Source organism: Enhydra lutris, unplaced genomic scaffold (assembly GCF_002288905.1).
Source record: "Enhydra lutris kenyoni isolate GAN:26980312 unplaced genomic scaffold, ASM228890v2 scaffoldscaffold28, whole genome shotgun sequence".
Lineage (NCBI taxonomy): Eukaryota > Metazoa > Chordata > Mammalia > Carnivora > Mustelidae > Enhydra > Enhydra lutris.
The window spans coordinates 5733202-5745841 of NW_019154112.1; the positions used below are offsets into that span (position 1 = coordinate 5733202).

The window sequence follows — 12640 nt, forward strand, 5'->3', positions numbered from 1 at the left end:
CTGGCAGAAACAAGAGCCTGAAGGCATCGAGATTTAGAAGAACACAAATCCCCGGAAACTGGCAGAAATCTAGAATCTAGGGAAGGCTTTGACCTCCACGATTCACTCTTACTTCAATCGCGAAGGGCAAGGAGGTTGACGTCTGAATGCACATTACAAAGTAATGCACATTTATTTCAAAAAGTATAAAAGAGAGAGAGAGAGAGAAGTAGGGAAAAAAAATCATCCAGGGTTCTATCATCCAGACATCTGAGGGTGTGGCCTTAGGAATGTATTTGAGAGGGAAGGGGTAACCTTAACTTTAAGGGCGGTGTTGAGAAGGGAGTTACACATTGCTGGTATACCTATGAGTCAAGTTTTGTTCGTCACTAGATGACAAACCCAACTTCTCCCATACTGCCTACTAGCTGCTATGTATCTTTTCATGGTCTATCTGAAGGCACAGGTTTGGAATAACAGGTCCCTTCCAAGTCTCAAAAAACTAGTTTAGGAAGCAAGAGCAGAATTTGCTACAACAGTAAAGAGAATGCTCCCAGTTTAGGTGGATATTCAGGAAGATAGGTAAAAACTCCATAACCATAAATTTCTAGTTGCAGAAGCCTGTAGAGGGAGAAAACCCTTTCATTAAAATTACAAGCAGCATTGACTCCTTCAGCGTGGTCTGGAGACCCAGGTTCTAACCTCGGCGTTGCTTCTCACTGCAAGTCACTCACCTTCACTGGGACTGTTTCTTCACTGCAAGGACGGGAGGCTGTATTAGACGACCTCTAAATTCCTTTCCAGCTTTAAATTCCCTTTTGTGATACTTGCTGGACTTGTCTTACTGGCCCTGGAACATCCCCTCCTGCTCCTCTCTCAGCCGCCGCGCCCGCATCCCACACCAGAGGGCGCTGCAGGCGGGCCCTGCGGAGCGTGCGGTGGGCGGAGTGCAGAATCAGAGGAGTCTCCAGGAGGCTCTGTGATTGGCCCCGGTCGGGGCGGAAGGGGGCGTGGAGAGAAGGGAGGGGGCTGAGGTGCGCGGTGACGTCAGGATGGTGGGGGCGGGACCGAGCCGCGCAGCGTGTGACGCCGAGGCCGCCGCGGAGCTGGGGATTAATGGGAAAAGTTTTGGCAGGCTTCGGAGGATCCTGCGGAGCCTGCGGGACGGGAGCGGCGGCCCGGGAGACTGCCAGGACAGGTCAGCCCGGGTCGGGGGAAGCAGTAGGCGGGCGGCAGAAGGAGGCGGCTGGCCCTGGCTGAGGCGGCCCGCGGGGCCAGGGCGCGAGGCCCGGCGGGGAGTGGAATGGGGGGAGCGGCAGGGGTCCGCGGCGGAGCAGCTGCGGCTTCCCGACACCCCGGCCCTGGCCGGTCTGCGGTGGTTTGTGGGTCTCCTGGCGCCCCGCCGCCCTTGAGTCCCCAGCCTTTTGGAACCCCATCACTGAGCCCGAACCGCGGGCCTCCCCCACCCTACTCTGTACCCCCTCTTGGGCCTAGTGGCTCCGTCTCCTCCCACTTCTGTGGCCGAGACCCGAGAGCCGGGTTTAAGGCTCAGGGTCCTCTCTCGTTCCCTACTGTTGTCTCTGACCTCTTCCTTCATGTCTTCCCCGGTGTCTCCAAATCCATTGCCCTCTCTACCCAGGGTCTCTTTGGGGGAATCTTCTCTGACCCTCTCGTTATCTCCTGACTTCGTCCTCCCACCCTTGCCCTGTCTTTGCTCTCTTTTTCCGTCCCTGTCCCTTCCTCCCCCTGTTGCCTGGCCCTTCTCAGGATTACGGCTCCCGGTCATCTTTGCGGTGTTATTAGGCTTTTTCTGTCCTTTGCCAGCAATCCCTGTCTACCTAAGCCCCTTCTACCCTGGTTACCCTCAGAGGCCCAATTTTTGCCTCTCTCTCTAATTTCCTTCTGATTAAGCCCTGTCCGCTGCATTCCTGTCAGCTGCCTCTCATTCCATTCCAGTCCCTTACCTCTACTTCAGGGAGAAGCATTAGCTCCACACACTACTCTGCTTTCCCTTAATTTGCTATTGAGATACCCCTGGAGGGGGGGGGGGTGTCCAGCCCCTGATTGAAGAAAGAGCTGAGGTAAGTAGCAGGCATGTCTGTGTGGGAGCATTTACTCGGGTGTTGCATCAGGGATGGTGTCCAATTTGTAGACCATTCTAATCTCAGCTTTAGTACTTCCCCTTTATGGGTCTGTTGACTTCCAGGAACCCTTGGGGAGAGAGCAGCCGCTGACTTGGGTGTGTGCCAGGGGTAGCTGGAGGCCTCATCCAACTCTTTTCCCCTTCCAGGAAACAGGGCTCTCTGTCTTTCCACTCTAGATGTACCAAGCACAGTTACACCATGATACTCCAGATTATCTCTGGCCTCACTCCCACCCTTCACCCTTTGCCCCATCCCCAAAAGCTAAGAGGAGTCTCCAGAAGTTGGGTCCCAAAGAATCCCTTAACTTTTTTCCTCTGTACTGGCTCCAAGACATTTTTTTTCTACTTGAGTTTTGAAATAGATTGCTAGCCTGATAGCTCTGGGGCTGGCAGGCATCTGTCCCATTTGTTACTGGTCACTTGAATCAGCTTCTGATTTTCACTCGTGTATCTCTGATCCACTGAACGACGTTAGGGCCTCCGATGAGTAGGTTCTCTTGAAGGTTCTTCTCCCTCCCGTTTTCCTTGAGAGCTTCATTTCCTGTGGATCCAGGAGGAAGTCTGACCCCTAAGTTCTGGTCCCTTTGCCCTGTCAGGTGGCTATCTGCCTGGGGAGTTGGTGGTGCTGCGTTTGATGGACGGTGTCAGTGTTTCTGGCCACTCACAGAGATATCTTCTTTGGGGCCAGAAAGCCCACCGCCTTCCTGGTGTGTCTGGGGGTTTAACCTTCTTGTCAGGCAGAAAGTTCTTTTCAGATGCCTTCAATTTGAGCTCCTTTATTTGGAGAGATCTTTAGGAAATAACATTATCCTGTTTCTGGCCAGACTGATCTTGGAGGATTCTGAAAGCATGACCCACTCTCACATTTAGGAATGAATCCCTGTTTCACCTGGCTCCAGGTTTCTAGGTCTCCTCTTTTGAGGATCGTGCTCTCTGTCTTTGAGCCAGAATTGGACACAGAATTGGCAACCTTCAGGAGCCATGGTGGAGAGCCAAGTGAGCCAGCTTAGACCAGACTTTAAAGTTTGGGAGCCCTCTTGTGTACTGACCCTTTTCTGTGAAAGGAATAGGACTGTGGACGTCTGAGCCACTCCCCTCTCCATTGACCCCTGAGTCCTTCCCTGAGCAGTGCCTGGGTGGGATTTGGATAGAATAGACCAAAAGGAGTCTCTTGTTCTTACAAAAAGCCTCCCTCCAGAGTTTTAGTGCGTCGTTCTGATGAAGGTGAGGTTGTGCGTTTGGCAGTAAGTTAGTCCAGTCTGACTCCCGAGGACTTTACCTGACTCTTTCGAGAGGTTTGCTGCTCCTCTGTCTTTGCTTATCCATTAGTACTCTCCACTGAGGCAGCAGGTGAGAGGGGCTTAAGAAGAGGTCAAGCCCAGTCCTTATGGAACAGCTTTGGCACCACCAGCTCTGGCTGGTAAGCTTCTTGCCATCTGTCCACCCTGTGGCCTTGGCGGTGGTCAGGGTTATCAGTGACCAAGTTCCCATTCAGTGAGTTTTGCAGAGTTTGGGTCAGCCTCCTCTCTTTTTCAAAGGTGTGGGCAGACAGGTCCCTGACATTATTCTACAGAGGGTGTAGCCCATCAGCTCCTTAGTTCTTTTTGTTTGGCTCTTTCTTCTTGCCTCTCCACTACTGTTTTCCTCCTTTGATGTAGGCCTCTACCCGTTCCAGAAGAATGGCCCTTACCCCACCTGTGGTCCCTCAGGGCCTGATAGAGGCCAGCCAGGGTTGCACGCTGGCCTGGGCAGCAGGTAGGCCTCTGCTCTCTATAGAGTGCTGCTGTTCTGGCTGTTGTGCAAGCTGTCCTGAGGGCCTGCAGATTCCGGCATGTCCTAGGACAGTGCAGCTCCTCTCTCTCAGGAGGAGTCAGACCTGTCGCTTCTAAAGGCCTCAGCTGTAGAGCCCGTCACTCCGGCCCACCTCCAGGGTGGTCCCTGCTGGCTGGGGAGCCCAGTTGCAGGGCCCACTACCCATGCCTGAGCAGGGCCTGCAGGTGCCAGGAGTTGCCTCACTGCCCTGCACTGTCCACGCTAGGATCACTCTCTTCTTCCTCCCCGCTCAGTGTCTCCATGAACTTTGTCTGTCCCTCCAGGCTCTGGCTTGTGTCATGTCAGAAGTTCTGTGTGCAATGCCCTCGTCTGTGCCACGTTGTTGTACATGGCACAGCAGCATCTGCTTGGGGATGGTGTGATGATCCTGAGTATTTTGCTGTGCCTTTGAATCCAGGGGGAGGAGCCACTTGCAGCAGCCATGTTTCACCAAGTCAGAGGAGAGCTGGGTGCTTGCTCGAACCTGGCAGGAAGGAGATGGCCTCTTGCATCAGGTTTCAGCCATGTGGGTCTTCTTCTTGGCAGATGGTTCCTGGCCTCCGTGGCTCTGAGGCTGGTGATTCGGGTGTGACTCTAGTCCTGCTGCCACAGGGCTTTGGTCAAGGACTCAAGCATGACTCAGGGCGTCTCCATTTCTGAGCTGCCACCTGTGGGGGCTGTTGGGCTCCAGGTCCCTTCTTCCCTTGGCCAGCTCCTTCTGCCTCGCCCAGGGAAAATGAGCAAAGCCGGTGTCTACTTACTGAGAAATGAGCAGACTCCTTCCAGGATCAGGAAATATTTGCTGACTCAGGCTCAGAATAACATCTCAGGCTGTATGTGTGTGTATGAGGGACAAAGAAAGAGCCCGCTTACCTAAGAGCAGTTTTGGAGCCCTTGCGTTTACTTAAAACATGAACGCTACTTTTCTGACCCCAGTGCCTCTCCACTAAAGATGTTGGGTTTCTTTCTGTCCTGCAGTGTTGTGTGGCGTTTTGGGCATGCTCATGGTACTCACGCAGTGGCTTCTGTTCACCGATAGATGAGGACAGATGCACCAAAGAGGTAATCCCGTTTTCCTTACACAGGACCTCTGACGACCAACTAAGACATCCTAGGTTTAGGATCCTGGCCTAAAAGATGGAACAGTTTCACTAGGGCTGAGTTCCCAGATCCCAGGTGCTTGTCATAACATGTGGTACTCGTTGCTTCCACATAGTGGGCACTTATTAAATAATTATTAAATGTCTATGGCTTATGTAGTTTTTTGGGGAGTATTGATATTTCCTCACCTTTGCACCCACTAAAACATAAAATCCACAAAGGGCAGGGACTTATTTTATTTCCTGTTGTGTCTAGGACTGCCTAGTGCTGAGGTGATGCTAAGTATTTGTTGAATGAATCAGTGCACAAACTTTTCTTCTCTGTCCATATGGGTGCCAGGCCACAAAGTTGGTGCCTTTCATTCTCTCTCATTTATGCAGCAGGCATTCCTGAGTGTCTGCTAGGTACCAGGCACAGTACTAGACACTTGGGAAGTGATGATAGGAAAAAAAACAGATTCAGTCCCTGCCTGATGGGTCCAAAGTTTGTTGGCACACATGAGATCTGGGCATAATACACAAGAGTTTTTCCTTCCATCTCTGCTGGCATAGCAGGTCCTCACCAGTGTCTGAACAATGTGGTCGGCCTCTCATCACTGTTTCCCTGTTTGTTCTCAGGATGCCTGGCAGATTTTATAAACTCTCAGAAGGGGAGCTGCAGGGAACTCGATGTTCATTGTCTCAGCTATTTGGGCGGTCGGGGCTGTGGGGAGGTCCCTGCTGGGGGCCAGGGGAAACATGGGCTCCTGTCTGATTTGTTTTAATCTCTGAAGTTCAGTGGTTCCAGCAGCTGTTTATGGGCTTCACTTCCCTTTCTCTGCCTTTAACACGCTGTGGGTTTTCCTGTTGCCAAACAGGGTGCTGAGCCCACACGTCTGTCTGTCTGTGGGGGCCAGCTCGCTTGTGGATCTTGCAGGAAGGCCTCAGGCAGGGGCCCCTCTGGTTGTCAAACCCATGCCCAGTCCTTCCTCTGAAGGAAATGTGAATGAGAAAGAAGGGGGGTGTGGGAGGCCGCTGAGGTTCCCTGAGAGGGGGTCAGGTAGAAGGGAGAGCCACTGAGTTCATGGCTTTGTCATTCGTTCCAGCAGCAGCTGGCCACAGAGCCGCATGTCCAGAGTTCACTTGTGCGGTTCATCCCTGAGCTTTGAGCTCCCAGTCCCAGCCAGAAGTTTTCCTTCTTAGTTTCCACTGGCAAAGGTGAGCCTAGGGCGTTATCAGATTTTTCAGTGCTAATCTCAGAAGTCTGTGGTGTGGTCGTTATCTTCGTCTTTCCCATCTGAGGTCAGGTCCTGTGACAGATGTTTCAGATACTGTCCTTGGCTGCTCCCCGTCCCTCCCCACCAAGGGTGTGGAGTCCGGCTGGGGAGAAAAGACATATGCACAAAAAGATTTTGAAAATATGAAGAGAGCTGGTGGGTACGAGGATAATGGCAGGGATACTCATTTAGAGGAGCTGATCATTACTTTGGATCAGCTTTGTTCCTGAAGAAACTGGGTTTCAGATTGGGCCTTGAAAGAAAGTTGGTTTATTTTGAGGTCTTTTTTTTTTTTTTTTTTTTTTTTTTTTAGATTTTATTTATTTATTTGACAGAGAAACAGCACAAGTAGGCAGAGTGGCCGGCAGAGGGAGAGGGAGAAGCAGCCTCCCCGCTGAGCAGGGAGCCTGATGCTGGGGTTGATCCCAAGATGCCTGGATCACAACCTGAGCCACTCAGGTGCCTCAGTGGTTTTGTTTGTTTGTTTGTTTTTAAGATTTAATATATTTATTTGCCAGAGAGAGAACATGAACACAGTAGGAGGAGCTACGAGCAGAGAGAGAAGTAGGCTCCCCACTGAGCAGGGAGCCTGACACAGGGCTTGATCCCAGGACCCTGGGATCATGACCTAAGCTGAAGGCAGATACTTAACCAGCTGAGCCACCCAGGCGCCCCTGAAGTTAGCTGTTGTGCTGTCATAAACAATGAATGTCATAAACATCATAAATGTCATAAACAATGATTCTCAAACCTTTTGACCTCAAGACCCTTTTACACTCTTGAAAATAATTAGGGGCACAAGAACTTTTATTTATCTTAGTAGAACCCAGAGGAATTTTTTTTTAATTACTAACTTATTAATCCATTTAATATAATAATAAACCCATTACATTTACCACAAATGACATGTTTAAGAAAAAATGGTTATTTTTCAAAACAAGTTTGAGAGAAGTGGCATTGTTTTACATTTTTGGCGATCTCTTAATGTCTGGTTTAACAGAAGACAGCTGGATTCTCATAACTGCTTCAATCTGCTTTGGTCTCTTGAGATATGTTGTTTTATTTGAAGGCCATGAAAAAAATCTGGCCTCACACAGATAGGTTGTTGAGAAAGAGGGGGTAATAGCTTTTAACAGCTTTTGCAGATAATTGTGGATATTCTTTGATATGATACCAAAACAGGACAAATGGTAGTTTCTTAAAGGGTAGTTGGAGTGTGGAGTCTGAAATCTTACCAACCGAGTTTTCATACTATAGCATTAAAATCCATGGGTTCCTCTTGTGCTTTGAATGGATCTTTTACTTTAAGTTGGTCACCAGAAAATATTGGTTCACTAAGTCACGTAAATCTTCTAAATGTTGACATATTTCATTTTACAATATCAATAAATCAGATTAATACCACTGATCTCAACAGAAAGACATTCAAGTGTTGGGAAGCTGTTAAGCTCAGAGTGGTGGATACAAGTTTTCCATAATTTGGATTTTCTCTTGAAAGCTTGATTTTTATCACTGGTAACATACTCTCAGGTTTTTTTGTTTGGTTGGTTTTTTGTTTGTTTGCTTAAAGATTTTATTTTTTGAGAGAGAGCACGGGTATATGTGTGTGGGGAGGGGCAAAGGGAGAGGGAGAGAGAGAATCTCAAGCCAACTCCCCACTGAGTGCAGAGCCTGCCACAGGGCTCAATCCCATAACCCTGAGATCATGACCCAGGCCAAAACCAGAAATAGGACACATAACCCACTGAGCCACCCAGGTGCCCCCCAATACTGTCAGGCTTTTTATTTGAATCTCCCTTTCCAAGAAAAAGTCTGTCAAATACTCAAAGTCTAAATAATTATAATGTGTTACTCTTTTCTTTGAAGTAAAAATGTTTCAAGAAGAAAATGACTAGCTTGCAACTCAGTCTCACAATTTTTCTTGAGACAACCATATGACTTTCCTTACAAAGAATATTTAAAAGACATACTTAAGAGTCATGATTTAACAAACTCAGTTTTTATTGTCTCATCCAGCAGTTCCTTCCCTGATTTACCAGCTAGTGGCCCTGGGGGCCTCAGTGTGGGGGAGACGCCAGGTTCTCTTCAACAGTTGGGTGTTCTGGGCGGTGCAACATGACACCCCTTCTTTAGGTTATGTTATGTTATGTTATTTATTTTTGAGTCCAATCTTCAAAGCCTGACTTCCACCCAGCCTTGTCATCATCTCCACAGCTCTCCAGAGATCATTGGCGAATTCCCCACAGCTCATAGTGCCACACCTGTGAAAGACTTCTCCCACGGGGAGGACACTGGAGGGAGAGGCTCCCTGTGTTGTGGGAAAGCCACTTCGTGCTTAATTTCATTCCTCTACTGTTAGGCCAATAGGTGCCTCAAAGCAGATTTTCATTGCCTTCATTTGCAATCTCCTGTAACTCCTTGATCCTTGTCTTGCTACTGCTCTTGGCACTTCCCTCGTCCAAGAGTTGTAACCTCAGAGGCACACAGTTCTTTGGCTTCCACTCCTGTGGAAGTCCAGGCCAGCTTTGCTCTCCCAGTGGCAGCTGTAGCCAAGCAGGCCACCCTACATATCCAACAGTCTGCGGGCCCACTCGCTCCTCAGAAACAGGCCTTCCTTCACTCTGCCAGAACCCAGAGCTTTACCTCTCGTCCCCTTTCCCAAACAAGCAAAGAAGGTACACTTTCTTCAGTGTCCCTTTGTTGCTTCCAGCATTGCCTTGTTCGTGTCTCACACTCTTTTCACCTCCAGTGCTATAGATGTTTTGGGCTGGGGAATTCTTCACTGAGTAGGCTGTGTGTTGTGGGATGTTTAGCATCATTCCTGGCTCGAACCCACTAGATGTTAATAGCAACCCTCCCCTGCTTCTGCCTCCCTTCCCTGCACCAGTTGTGAAAACCAAGAATGTCTTCAGACATTGCCACATCCCCCAATACGGGGCAGACTCACCCCTGGTTGACAGCCACTGCTCCATTGCTTTGCCCACTAAATATTTCTGGCCAATTGGGTCCTCTGGTGAACATGACATCAGTAGAACCAATACGGGAAGCATGCAGTTCTTACACTGGAAAAGTCTCCTCCTCAATCATCTCACTGAGCCCTTGAGGGCTTTGGGGAGGATTGAAATAATTCATAATGAGCTGGCATGTTCCAACTCAGTAAGAAGCCATATGACGTCTATGCAACAGAGGGACAGTGCCCAAGGTGTAAAGCAAGGTCCTGGAGTGGCTGTGTTTGTCGTGGCTTGCTTATCCAAATATTTCAGTGTCTGTGCCAAAACCCTTTCTATAGCTCTCAGAGGTGCCAAGTACAATAGAGTTGGTGATATGTCGCAGGTAGACTACCATTAACCTGTCTGTTCCTGACATCAGACATTACCAGCTGATCGGCTGCTCTGATCACAGCAGTCTTCCTCCCCTCACCGAAGCCACAGGGGTTCTCAGAACCCTCTATCCAAGGCAGTTCTCAAGAAAGAAGGCTTACCTGCCATTGCTGATAGTGAGCTTGTCTGTCTGGTCCAGACCATTTCTTTCCAGCTTCCCCCCCTGCAAAAGCCTTCAAGAGAGCTGAGAGATCCTGATGGCTTCCCCTGGGCCCTCAGCGCTTGCATCTTGGGATGCACTCCTGCGTGATCCATTGGAGGCCGCAGATTGCAGACGACCCTTCAAGAGTAGATCTCCAAGGAGGCCCACCAAAGGCTAAAATGCTCAGTTCCAAGAAATTAATTCCCCACCCCATAGATAATAGCAAGCAATGATAGCAAAAGAAAGCCCCTGGCCCAGGACACTGCCAAGATTCCTGCTCTGGTCTTTCTTTCATGTAGACCAGAGGTCTGAACTCTGTTTCTTCCACACTCTTGCAATCTGTCTGCCATGGTGATAGACTGGGTCATGGTCCCCAAAGGTATGTAGGCCATAACCCCTGCGACCTGTGGATGCTACCTTATATGGCAAAATGGACTTGGCCAAGGCGATTAATTTAAGGATCTCGCAATGGGGAGATTATCCTGGATTATCTGAGTGGGCCCTAAGTGCAGTCACGGGTGTCCTGTGAAGAGGATGGCAAAGGGAGATTTGATATAGAAGAGGGCAGTGGGACTGCAGGCTGCTACCCCACGGGCTCTGAAGATGGAGGAAGAGGCCAGGGAGCGTGAGGAATGCAGCTCTAGGAGCTGGAAAAGGCCAGGAAGCAAGCACTCTCCGAGAGCCTCTGGAGGAAGCGTGGCCTTGCCAATACCTTGATTTTGGAGTGAAACCAATTTTGGACTTTGAGCTGTAAAAGAATAAATATGTTTTGTTTGAAGCCACTACGTTTGTAGTAATTTGTAGCAGTGGCAATAGGAAACCACTCCAAGGCTCATTTGCCTCCAGGCCCAGGGGGTGACTTGGCTGGCCCTCACTCTTGTTTCAAGTCTTAGAGCACCCCTGTTGCAAGATTCTAGGTCCTGCCCTTTCCTAGACTAATCTTTGAAGCAGTATGTTCTTTGAGGGGACCTTTTAGGGAGTTCTTGGGAGTAAAAGAAAAGGCCTCAGGTAGTGTCTGATCCTTGCTTTTGGAAGTCCCCCCACATCTTCAGTCAGTTGAGTAAGAGAGGGTTTCTTTCAGACTGTTGAGGATCCAGGATTAGTGTAAATCTGACCCCACTTCCATCTTCCACTCATTAATGTGCAGTTATCGGGTACCTCCTATGTGCTAGGCATTGGGGCTGAAGAAGTAAACAAAGCAGATAGAAAAAGCCTTGTGCTTTCGTGGTGGTTATGGTCAAGAACCAGGAGAGAGCCAGAATTAGGTAGTTAGCATGTCAGATGATGGTAAATGCTATATCAAAAAATAAAGTAGGAGGGGGTGCCTGGGTGGCTCAGTTAAGTGTCTGACTCTTGGTTTTAGCTCAGGTCATCATCTCAGTGTCATAAGTTCAAGCTCAGCATGGAGCAGACTTAAAAAATAAAACAAGGGGTGCCTCAGTGGCTCAGTTGGTTAAGTGTCTGACCCTCGGTTTCGGCTCAAGTCATGATCTCAGGGTCGTGAAATTGAGCCTGGTGTCGCACTCTGGAGTCTGGTTGAGATTCTGCCCCCCCATCCCCCAACCATTCATGTGCACGCACTCTTTCTCTCTCTCTAATAAATAAATACATAAATAGAGTCTTTCTTGAAAGGCAGGAAAGAGTAGTATTACTTTTAAATAGAGGGCTTGAGGACAGTCTCACTGAGAAGGTAATATTTGAGCTCAAAGAGAAGAACGAGCCATGTGTGGGAAGAACCTTACAAGCAGAGGGAAAGCAAGTGCAAAGACTCTGAAGCACGAACATGGCTGGTGTGTTTGGGGAATAGTCAGGAGACCACAGTGGCTGGAGCAGAATGAGGGGAGAAGAGCCTAGAAGGTGATGAGATGAGGTCAGAGAATTGACGGGGGCCAGATCACTGTTGACCCTGAAGAACTGTAAAATCTTTCCTTTCACCTGGCTCTAAGCCTCTTCCCTTCTTTCCTCCTCTTCACACCCCCTCTCAGCCTTTATGCCTGTGTTGCTCAATTCCTTCCCATCGAATATTTGTCATGTCATACCTAGGGCACATCAACAGGTAAATATAGTCAACTTAAAATACTAGGAGAGGGCGAAGAAAGCAACCTTTTCTTTCTGAATAATAAAGGCAGCTCCACTGTCTGTGGAGGCATGGAGTGGTGTTCCTAGAAATGCAGGTTGGCCACTCTGCTCTCCCCAGGCAGTTCTGGGGGGGTCCCTGGAGGTCCTCACTTCAGTCATCCTCCTTCTCAGACCCACGAGGACCTCCAGGCGCCCCTGCCTGCTACTTTGTCCCACTCCACTCTTCCTGAGCTACTCAGCATGGGTCCCATGGCTGCCCACCTGAAATTCTTTCTTACAGCTCACGCACCTCCCTGCCCTTCCTCCCAGGAGCAGCCCCATAGCCTGCCTTCTCCCCAGCTGCCCAACCAGGAGGCTGAGGGTTGCCAGAAAAAGAGAGCCAAGGACAGGAGCTGGTGCCACTGCATGTACATGGTTATCCCTTAGATTTGCCGCCTCCACACCCCGCCCCCTGGCCTGCCCCTTGTCTCAGAGCCCTTGATCTGCCCACTCCTGAGAGGGTCCCACTCCCAACCTCAGGGCTTTGCCTCCTCCAGGTCCCCATGGCATCACTTGGGTTTCTAAGAACCCGATCCCAAAAGGTCAATTAAGCTCAGCTTAAAAAGTCACGCTCTGGGGCGCCTGAGTGGCTCAGTGGGTTACAGCCTCTGCCTTCGGCTCAGGTCATGATCCCAGGGTCCTGGGATCGAGCCCCGTATCGGGCTCTCTGTTTAGCGGGGAACCTGCTTCCTCCTCTCCCTCCTGCCTGC

At 49.7% G+C, this 12640-nt stretch overlaps 1 protein-coding gene across 1 annotated transcript in view; it reads left to right on the plus strand.

The window, feature by feature from the left end:
* The first annotated feature begins 1134 nt into the window (after positions 1–1134).
* Positions 1135–12640, plus strand: part of LOC111152376 (peroxisome proliferator activated receptor delta) — a 77693-nt gene continuing 66187 nt past the window's right edge. The window contains exons 1-2 of the mRNA XM_022510901.1: positions 1135–1177; positions 4913–4996. The gene's annotated coding sequence lies outside the window, so the exon portion shown is untranslated. The remainder of the gene's footprint in view (positions 1178–4912; positions 4997–12640) is intronic.